This window comes from Ovis aries, chromosome 2, assembly GCF_016772045.2.
Source record: "Ovis aries strain OAR_USU_Benz2616 breed Rambouillet chromosome 2, ARS-UI_Ramb_v3.0, whole genome shotgun sequence".
Classification (NCBI taxonomy): Eukaryota; Metazoa; Chordata; class Mammalia; order Artiodactyla; family Bovidae; genus Ovis; species Ovis aries.
Window position 1 is genome coordinate 167,485,966 of NC_056055.1, and position 11,585 is coordinate 167,497,550.

Here is an 11,585-nt window from a genome sequence, read left to right on the forward strand (position 1 = left end):
TCAAGGTTTTTGATAATTATTGTCATTATTCTGAATTATTTTTCAGGTAGTTTGCCTGTTTCCTCGTCATTAATTTGGACTTCTGGGTTTTAGTTTTTCCCTTCATTTCTGTAGTATTTCTCTGTCTTTTCTTTCTTTCTTCTTCTTTTTATTTTTTGTAACTTATTATGTTCGAGATCTCCTTTTTCCAGGCTTCAAGGTTGAATTTTTTCTTCCTTTTGGTTTCTGCCCTCCTAAATTTGGTCCAGTGGTTTGTGTGAGCTTCATATAGGGTGAGAGATTTGTGCTGAGTTTTTGTTTGTTTGTTTGTTTTTCCTCTGATGGGCAAGGCTCAGTGAGGTGGTACTCCTATCTGCGGATGATTGAGTTTCTATTTTGTTTTGGTTGTTGTTTAGGTGACTTGTCCTGCACAGGGTGCTGTTGCTGATTGGGTGATGCCAGGTCTTGTATTCAAGTGGGTTCCTTGTGAGCATTCTCACTATTTGATACTCCCTAGCATTAGTTCTTTGGTAGTCTAAAGTCTTGGAGTCAGTGTTCCCACTCGGGGAGCCCCCACTCATGGCTTGATCTCCCATCAGGAATGAAGATTCCACAAGTGGTTTGTTATGTCATGTTGTGAGATTCAAACAAATGTCCAAAAATGAGAAACCAAAGTTGAACCCCCAGACAAATCGCAGTCACAAATAATAATTAAAATAATGGAATATACACATATACATATACATCCATGAGCAAAGTCAAAACAGTCCAACCAAAATAAAGTACAATAGATGGGGATTAATTTTTTTGAGCCTAAACAATGACATATTGAAAACTTTTCAAGGAGCAGCAAAATAGTTTTGAGGAGATGTTCAAACTGTGATTCTGTCAATATAGCTTAGTTCTCTCCCTTGGTTCTTGTCTTGTAACAAAGATTTGACAGTTGCAAGTTTCATAACAACAGGCTATGTTATGTATGTCTTCCATAATTTAGTCTGTTATAATCAGATGTATGTATGTATAGAATATTTATGAACCTTTAGTTGTCTCCTTCCTGCCTAAGGTTAATTTAGGAAGCCCTTGTGGTTAGTTTGTATCCACTGTGTGCCTAGGGCACATGTTCAGGAGTTGAAAAAGTCTCTATGGTTATTTTTGTAGCATATCTGTGAGCTCTCCTGGGCATGTGTGGTATGGAATTTCGAGAACATCTTGCATCCATTTTGGCTAGGCCATCCTTGTTGCTCATGCCTAACTTCCTCTGTAGCAATTTTATATTTTAGTATCAGCCTGTATTTAGGGTGTGTTTGCTTTTGCAGTTTCTGATTCACTATAGTGTTCATCTCTAATGTCTTTTAAAAACTCAGTCAACTGTTACCTAATCCTTTGAAGGCTTCTGTACATTTAAAGGTTCCAAAATTGCTTTTTTTTTTTTTCCTGTGTATTTGAGACTGTATAGTCATGTCTGTTTCATTTCATTTTATGAAGTAATTTTGTGTTTTTAAAAGTAACAAGCACTTATTAAATAATTAAATTTAAACTCCAAAATAAACAAGGAAACAACTGTCATATTCCATAATTCAGGGAAACCAACTGTTGTTAACACATTTGGCTTCTTTTAGTACTTTTATATGTATACCTTTATTTTTTAACATAATTGCAATGATAACATAAATCAAGTTTCACAGCTTCTAACGTTTATTTTGAGATTTATTCCCAGAAGATAGACTTTAGCATTTAAATTTAGTTTTGAGAGTATTTATATATTTGTTTTTGAATTTGGATCACAGTAGTGAGAACTAGGGAAAAGTTTGAATTAGAAAATGACATGATTATTTATATATGCTTAGAGATCCAGAAGTGTGTATATTTGTGTGTGTGTGTGTGTGTGTGTGTGTGTGTGCATGCACATGCACTAAAAAAAGTACTGCAGTTGGGGTTTCTCTCTGTTCTTATGGCTACGTGGCAAGAGCAGCTTGGACCTAGGCAAAACAAGGAAAGGCTTTGGCAGGTGTTCACCTCTGCCTTTTCAGTCCTCTTGGAAGAGGTGCTTAGGAATAAGAGTGGTTAAAAAATTAGAGAAAATATCAGAGAAATTGAGTTTTAAGCTTAATTTCAGATTCAGGTTGGAGGAAAATTGTGTATGATCTGAGAGACTGGAACATTTTTCCTTAGCAAATACTGTGTAAGTGATCAAAGTCTTTATTTTGCATGAGCTGCCAAAAAGAGAGTGAAATTTTGTACTCTGCATGAGTAATTGTGGAACACTGTGACAAAAACACTTATATTCTAAGGGTCCCCAGCCTTAACTTGATTTGTAGTGTCCTTAAGTCTGATATATTTGTAGCTTTGTTTTCCACATACATTTGCTTTAAGAAAATTAAAAATTTTGTGAAACAAAGTTTAGTGAATCAGCCAAAACAATAATAAGCCTCAAGATATGAATCAGAACAACTTAACACACAATTCCTCACTTCTCTGTGAGTTGCTTTAAGACACTCTGACATTGAGTGACTAGCCGTGTTGCAGGAAATTTGAGGAAAATACATATTTAATTCATATGGGCTAGGATTGCAAGGTAAGTGAAATTAGTCCACATGTATCTGTTCTTTCTCTTTTAAGAAAAAAAAAGTCCATTCAGTATCTCACTTGCTTAAAAAAATATAATTTCCTTTTTGCTAAATGATGCCTAATTGAGAAGGGAAAAAAAGCTGATATACATAGTAAAAAAAAAAAATCCTGAATATAAAACAATCAAAAAGATTCATTTGGATTTTTCTACTTCTCACTTATTAAGGTTAATGAAGGTTTTACTTTAATATACATGAATGTGTGTTCGTATGTGTGTGTGAGAGAGAGAGAGACATGTCTTGACATAGTATTCTGTTGATGGTCTACAGCTGCACTGTTATCAAATGCAATATCCACTAAACACATATGACTATTGAACATTTGAAATGTCATTACTCCAAACTGAGATGAATGTAAAATACATACTAGACTATCAATGAATTCATATAAAACTCTAATCAATATTTCATATTGATTGGATGTTAAATGATAATATTTTGGCTATACTTAGTTAAATAATTTAAATTTAATCTTTTTGTTTTACGTTTTAAAAAGTGACTTCTAAATAATCTAAGTTGTGTGGCTTTCAATTCTAAATACACATTTAGGGAAAACACGATATTTCTGTCATTTTGGAACACAAATAACAGTTACAAGAATGCTCAGAACATGCTACAGTATTTTCTTAGTTTTTTGAATAGAGGGCTCTAAAATTGTTTATATCTATGTGCAAAATGAAAGATCACTTTAATTATGAATTAGTTTTGTAGCAATTCTGCCAGGACATACACTGCATATAAGTGTTAAACTTAGAAATTGTTACTTAGAGATGCCTCAACGAATTCCAGGATGTTGCTTTTATACATTTTGTGATTTTTATTACAAGTTACCTTCAGAGTTTATGGTCTATTCTTTTCCAAGTCCATGTGGACAGGTTCTACCTGCATTTGAAGAAAATGGTTTATATTTTAAATTATTAATATGGATGCCAGATTTTCACCTCAGAGTTGATAATGTCAAATTTGTAGGAAATATCATAATATGTGAGCCAAAGCAGTCTTTTAAATAAATTCCAAAACTGTGCAGATTCTCCCAGCCTAGGGGTAGAGGTTCTGGGAGTTCGAGGCAGAATTCCTTGTGCACAACAATCCTTCTAATAACCCATCTAAAATCTCAAATAACAGAGAAGCAAGAATCTATTCTCTGCCAGCAAGAGGAGGAAAGCAAGTAGTGCTGGGATAGCCGTTTCTAGTTAGTTTTCCCCAGTTTTTGTTGTTTTCAGTCCCTAAGTTGTGTCCGACTCTTTGTGACCTCATGGACTGCAGCATGCCAGGCTTTCTTGTCCTTCACTACCCCCTGGAGTTTTCTCAAATTCATGTACACTGAGTCAGTGGTGCTATTGAATTGCATCATCCTTTGCCCGCCTCTTCTCCTTTTGCCTTCAATCTTCCCCAGAATCAATGTCTTTCTCCCAATTAACTACTGGATAATTTACTTTCTATCTGCAGAAGAGTGAATACAGAAAGAGTCTGGGAGTTGTGCTCCTTGAGCAGTATTAGGAAAAAAAAAATTCTTAGAGTGAAGAAGTATATGCCTACTATCAATCCATAAAATGGGAAAAATATTTCCTTAATATTAATTACTATCATTAATATATCATTTCAGATCTCAAGGTATTGCTATGTATTTGTACAATCCTTAAAACTCTTTGATTTCAGTAGCTATTTTATTTCCTCTGGAAGATAAAATAATAGAGTCTCTGAAAGTTCAAGCAACTTTCCCAGCATTATGTAAGCCAGAAAGTAGAAGATTCTTTTACTACACACCTGTTCCGTTACATCTTCATTGAAATTAAACACATTCTCTCAAAAATTCTATGTTGGTCTAAGTTTTTGAATGAAGTATATCAGAATGATTAGTGAATTATTGGAAACAAAATGAAGAAAAGCAGAAGTTTTATCTCTCTGTGATTCTCAGTTAAAGTTGTAAAGTAAAATGCAAAGATTTGGAGCATTTGTTGTATTCTAAGAGTTGATACAAAATTTACTGGAACAATTACCTCAAAAATGATTCTACTCATTTTAATACTAACATACAATGTAAATTATACATTTTCAGTAATTTCTTAAAGACAAATTTAATATTTTTATTATTCTTACCACCTAGTTCTACATATGGATCATTGTCATAACTATGATTTCAAACATAAAATTGAATACTTATTGAACAAAGCAATGGCTTCCCTTGTGGCTCAGCTGCTAAAGAATCCGCCTGCAATGCTGGAGACCTGGATTAGATCCTTGGGTTGGGAAGATCCCCTGGAAAGGGGAAGACTATCCACTTCAGTATTCTGGCCTGGAGAATTCCATGGTCCACATAGTCCATGGGGTTGCCGTCACACTTACTTTCATAACAAAGCAAAAAGATTTCTAATAAATTTTTTTAATTTAATAATGACAATATAGACGATTTGAAGTTAAAGAAATCTATATCTTCTCTCCTATCTGTTGATTTTATAGAATGCTGTTAGAAAATTACCTTGTAATCTCTGAAATTTAATCCAGAATTTTCTGCTTTGCTTTTTCCCAAAAGCCTAATTGAAGAAACTACATATATTTAAATAATATAACTTTTATTGTTTGTCTTGATTGTTTTCTGAATGTTAGGCTATTTTACTTCCCATGTTGCAGAGCCTTGTGATTTCAAGAGCCATATTATTTTCTATATATGTGTCCTTAAGAGTTAAAATATGTTGCATATTATTTGTATAATCTGATGGAATTTATGAGGTAGTTCTAAGACACATCCTTTATTTCAATGGAATTTTTATTTAATTAAGAACTGTAGAACCATTCCTATTAATATCACTATACAATTAGATCATAGAATAGTAGGATTTTTACTCTTTTTTTTTTTTAACTTTAGTATACGGCTGACATTTCCAACACTTTTGTTATATCAATGAACCTATTTGGCACTTGTTTCTTTTCATTTCATACCATTATTGATGTGCAATTTAATGATAGAAGATTCTTAATGCATTTGTTAATAAATAGGACACCAACTTTGCTCTATAGTATTACTGTGTTTTATCTTTTCTTCATTAAATTGTCAAGGCTGCTATCCTCAATCACAAGTACATCCTGTACATTAATGTACAACAATGATTGGTGATATAAAAGTGCACATGAGAGCATTTCAATTTTTGAACTTCCTGGTTTTAGGTTTTAGTTAATTATACTACAATTGATGTGCATTTAGGGATGTCATTGATCTCCATCTCCCAAATGCTTCATTTACTGTCTGATATTAGACAAGGCATTCAGTGTGGTATGTTAAACCTCCAGGCAAAAGAAACACTATTGAGTGAATTATAATACAGCTGTTATTATATTTGAATTTCATTTTTTCAGATCATTTATGGAGAAGGCATTGGCAACCCACTCCAGTGTTCTTGCCTGGAGAATCCCAGGAATGAGGGAGCCTGGTGGGCTGCCATCTATGGGGTCGCACAGTCGGACACAACTGAAGAGACTTAGCAGTAGCAGTATGGCAACCTTTGGAGATTATGGCAGGACCCTATATTCTTGGCCAATTACTTTATCAATGTATGCCCAGCTAGACTCATGATATCATAGAGTTACTAAACAGAATGAGAGCTTCTACTCGAACAGCTTTGTTTTAGAGAAGCATATATTACAGTCCAGAAAGATTAAAGATTTTGTGGCATCGCAAATTTAATGACCTATCTGCTATTAAAAAGAAATGAGACCTTACCGTCAAAGCATTATTTTTGGAGAATCCAAGCTTCTTCAACATACTGGTCATTTAATATTTGGCAAGTTTTATAACCTGTCTTGTCCCAATTTTTTCTTTTGCTCCATGTTGATAATGAATGCTTTGTAGATTTATATAAAAGAAGATGACAGGTATACAGTAATTGTTGAATTTCTTTTCTTTACTTTTATTGTTTCAGAGAAACTCATCAAAAGATCTTAAAAATTATCTGTTAATTATGGTCTATGGGAAATGCTATCTTTATGATTATAGGTTAGCAAATTTTATTTAAAATCATCATTTTTAACCAAAGAGATAATTTAAAAAACGTTTCATTGTCTTTGGTGGTTGAGAGAGGGAGGAGAATTAAGGCACTGAGAAAGTTTGTTTCCATCTCACTGGATTAGAAATAAATAGCTATCAAAAATCTATAAATAGCTCAGCTTTTATATTTCCTTGAGCGGAGGATTCTTCATAAACTTTTCTTTCTTTCTGTTACATTTCCATGAAAAAGTGAAAATGAGTGCCAATTTATTTGTCATCTGCATAACTCCTTTTGTCTCTTCTCTCTTTAGTTTAGTATTCATAGCCTCCTGGGGTCCTATTGTGTTTTTTTCCCATCACTTAGGAAAAAAAAGTCCTGAGTATGATATTGGCAAGATATTTCAAAGATGTCAGAATCCAGTTTTTTGACTGTTGAATTAAATTGCAGTTAAAGGTTAGGAAATATAATGTAATTGTTGAAATTATTTATTTGAAAGAAACGTTTGAATCTAGTGGTGATTCAAAAATTAAAATGCTGTATGTGTCAAACCATATTCATTTCTATCCTTGTCTAATACTAAATGAGAACTTTAAGAAGTGAAATTGATGTTTTAAAATATCAGATAAAAATGGTGACCTCACTGTTGGCCTGTGGGTTGTTGAGACAGATTTTTAGTTTGAGACACCATGACCCTAGGAAGAGGGTGGCCTAAGAACAATGTGCTGACAGAACTCTTCCAAGTAAGAGAGAAAGGGATGATACCATGTTTTAAAAAAATACATTAATCCCTTAAAAATGCATTTGACATAAAAGGTTATGATAATTATTGACTAGTCAGTTATACACACTTTTTTGTTTTATAAAATAATTATGGGCAAATAGTTCATCTGGAATAAAAATTCATTAATGACAGGTTCGTTTTGAAATATGAGTAGTAAAATGTATTAAGATAGCATTATAAAATAGTAATTTATGATCCCCAATGGATTACTTGAATAAAGCAGCAAAATTTCTTAACAATAATTCTTGTTTTTATGAGGTGGCTGCATAGTAACTGACGGGTAGCCAAACACTGTCATATCATCGTCAAACCATCTCTTGGAATTGATATTACAGTTATCCTTATTTCATAACTGAGGATCAAAAACATTAAATAATTTTCCAAGGATATTTAAATAAAAACTTGAACCATTTTTTTTTTAACTTCAGAGCCTTCAGTTTTACATTACAACTTAATACCATAAATAAAAAATAATATGATAATGTGGAGAGACAAGTGAATTAAGAATTAAAAACCTGGATTTTTGTCCTGAATTTACCATCATCCTATCTTTAACTCAGTGTTGAATTAAGATAAGGACTTAGGAATTTACATGAAGAAAATTGAAGCTCCCAGAATTTAACTTGCCCAACTCCATCCACTGCTTGGTGTTTAATAGACTTTGTACTCTCATGGTATATTAAAACAGAATAGTAACTATAAATCAAGAAAAAGAAAAAAATTATTTGAAGCAAATGAGCTATGTTTGGAAAAATTTTAAAGAAATATAGCTGAGCAGTACAAAAAAGCCATTTTGGAAATCAAAGAAACAATTGTTTTTAAAATTATATTTGGATTACCAAAGCAATTACCTTCCCAATTTTATCTTTCCACCATATTTTCTCCAGAAAATGGATAGCCACTTTTTTTTTGTTCATGTTTTTTAATATCTTCCTTCTCTATATTTCATTTTCCTGTCTCTTCTTTGGACTTGGGTATTTTTACATATTCAGCTAGACTGCCTATAAGAATCAACAGAAAGCCTATGTCTAGAGTCAAAGCTCATTTTGTCTGTTGATAAACAGCTTTTGGTGATGAATATTGCCTTACAGGGCAAGGCAGTGTCATGTGAGATTCTGGGTCATCTATTTACTTGGACCCATACCTTAAAATACTATCTCTGTCACCATGCCTTACTGGGTGACCTGAGGGCTTTCTGGGTGTCTTCTCATTATTACTTTCTGCTCATAGTATCATCTGCAGATGAGCAGTATTTGCATATTTTGTCAGTGGCTTGTTAAGAATGTAGAATCTTAAGACCCGCAGAATTACTGAGTCAAAATAATATCCTCAGATGGTTCCCATTCACATTAAAGTTTGAGAACCAGGGTTTGCTGTTTATTATCTCAAAGATAGACATTATTTCATTACATTTCCTTGAGAAATAATAGGCTGGATGGAGCACAAGCTGGAATCAAGATTGCTGGGAGAAATATCAAGAACCTCAGATATGCAGATGATACCACCCTTATGGCAGAAAGTGAAGAAGAACTAAAGAGCCTCTTGATGAAAGTGAAAAGGAGAGTGAAAAAGTTGGCTTAAAGCTCAACATTCAGAAAACTAAGATCATGGCATCTGGTCCCATCACTTCATGGCAAATAGATGGGGAAACAGTGGAAACAGTGGCTGACTTTATTTTGGGGGGCTCTAAAATCACTGCAGATGGTGACTGCAGCCATGAAATTAAAAGACGCTTACTCCTTGAAAGGAAAGTTATGACCAACCTAGATAGCATATTAAAAAGCAGAGACATTACTTTGTCAACAAAGGTCCATCTAGTTAAGGCTATGGTTTTTCCAGTGGTCATGTATGGATGTGAGAGTTGGACTGTAAAGAAAGCTGAGTGCAGAATTGATGCTTTTGAACTGTGGTGTTGGAAAAGATTCTTGAAAGTCCTTTGGACTACAAGGAGATCCAACCAGTCCATCCTAAAGGAGATCAGTCCTGGGTGTTCACTGGAAGGACTGATGTTGAAACTGAAACTCCAATACTTTGGCCACCTGATACTAAGAGCTGACTCATTTGAAAAAAGCCTGATGCTGGGAAAGATTGAGGGTAGGAGGAGGGGACAGAGGATGCGATGGTTGGATGGCATCACTGACTCAATGGACATGGGTTAATGTGGACTCCAGGAGTTGGTGATGGATAGGGAGGCCTGATGTGCTGCAGTTCATGGGGTCACAAAAAGTCAGACATAGCTGAGTGACTGAACTGAACTTGTGGCTCAGCTGGTAAAGAATCTGCCTGCAATGCAACAGACCTGGGTTCCATCCCTGGGTTGCGGATATCCCCTAGAGACGGGAAAAGCTACCCACTCCAACATTCTGGCCTAGAGAATTACATGAACTCTATAATCCATGGGATCGCAAAGAGTTAGACATGACTGAGTGACTATCACTCACTCACTTACAGATTGGAAAACTGAAGATAAGAGAAATAAAGCAATCTATTCAGTCATAGGACTGGCTAGTTGTGTATTTAATACTAAGTTTTCTGCATTGAAGTTAGAGACTGAAATGGACACTAAGTGCCCTTGTAAGCTATAAACAAAATGGTCCATCTTGGATATTCCAAGTGATTCCTGCAGAGCAGATGGGCTGTGAAGGAGTTGCTTTTTAGAGGAAAGGTTTCACTGCCCATGCACCCACATATTCATTCACTCTTTCTGTTATTGTGAACACTTAGAATTTTATCCAGTGTATTTTGGGGATGCTCAATGCTATGCAGCTAAACCATATGAAGTTAAAAAATTATTCATTACAAATTTTAGATGGTAGGACTTGGAAATGTTTAAGTTAGTTCATGAGCAAAGAGCAAATATCTTATGGCTTCAGACAGTTTAGTTATAACCTTACAGGTGAATTCTTATTAAGATTTGGCAGATATTGGATTCTAAAAAATAAAGCATCTTTAATTTTTGAATGAGAGTTTCATCAACTTTTCATGGCTAAATGCAAATTATTTGATCTAGATAGCCTACGCTGCTGCTGCTACTGCTGCTAAGTTGTGTCAGTCATGTCTGACTCTGTGCGACCCCATAGACGGCAGCCCACTAGGCTCCCCCTTCCCTGGGATTCTCCAGGCAAGAACACTGGAGTGGGTTGCCATTTCCTTCTCCAATGCATGAAAGTGAAAAGTGAAAGTGAAGTTGCTCATTAGTGCTGAACTCTTAGCGACCCCATGGACTGCAGCCCACCAGGCTTCTCTGCCCATGGGATTTTCCAGGCAAGAGTACTGGAGTGGAGATAGCCTATGGATATATGAAAACTGCTAGTAATAGAACAAAAAACATTTTTTAAAGTGTCATTGAAAAGAGAAAAGAAATGGGTATTTTGAGAAGCTAAACTAATTGAAATTGACCTAAGGTTTGTAATTTTCCCTTTGTTCGATCTAGCCAAAGACAATTCTGAATCTTAGCTAAAATAAAAACATATATGATGAAAGAAAACCTAACCGAATTTGCTCAACTTGAAAATCAGCTTTCTGAATGGGAGTTTATATTTGAAAGAGTCAGAGCAGTGCAGTGCAGATGTCAGCAGTATTTCAAAGTAAGGAGCAAGACATTGAGTCCTGTCAACCCTACAGGAGAACAATATACAATGGCTAATAGAACATGCTCTAAAATATAATTCAGACTCCTCCTTTCTACCTCAAAAGATAAATCCCATCTTCTATCTCCACATCTTTAAAAATATGTTCTAAATTCCTTCCTCTTTTCTTCATACTTCCAGATTCATATCTGAATCTTTTGTGTCAGTCAGCCCCAATTCTTTACTTCTGTTAAGTGCCATCTCAGATGGCATAGATGCCAGTATTGTTGCATCTTCTACCCAGCGCATTCAAAACAATTTTCTCTGAGGTTCCATAGCTACTTCTGTGTTGAAGTGAAAGTTCTCAGTCATGTCCGACTCTTTGTAACCCCATGGAGCATATAGTCTATGAAATTCTCCAGGCCAGAATACTGGAGTGGGTAGCCTTTCCCTTCTCCAGGTGATCTTCCAACCCAGGAATCAAACCAGGGTCTCCTGCATTGCAGATTCTTTACCAACTGAACTATGAGGGAAGTGCACAATTAAAAACACGTTGATGATCAATACCAAATTAAATTTTGTTGCATGTTTATGTTCCCCTTCCTATATCATTGAAAGCAAAGAACTTTTATGTATACTATCATGT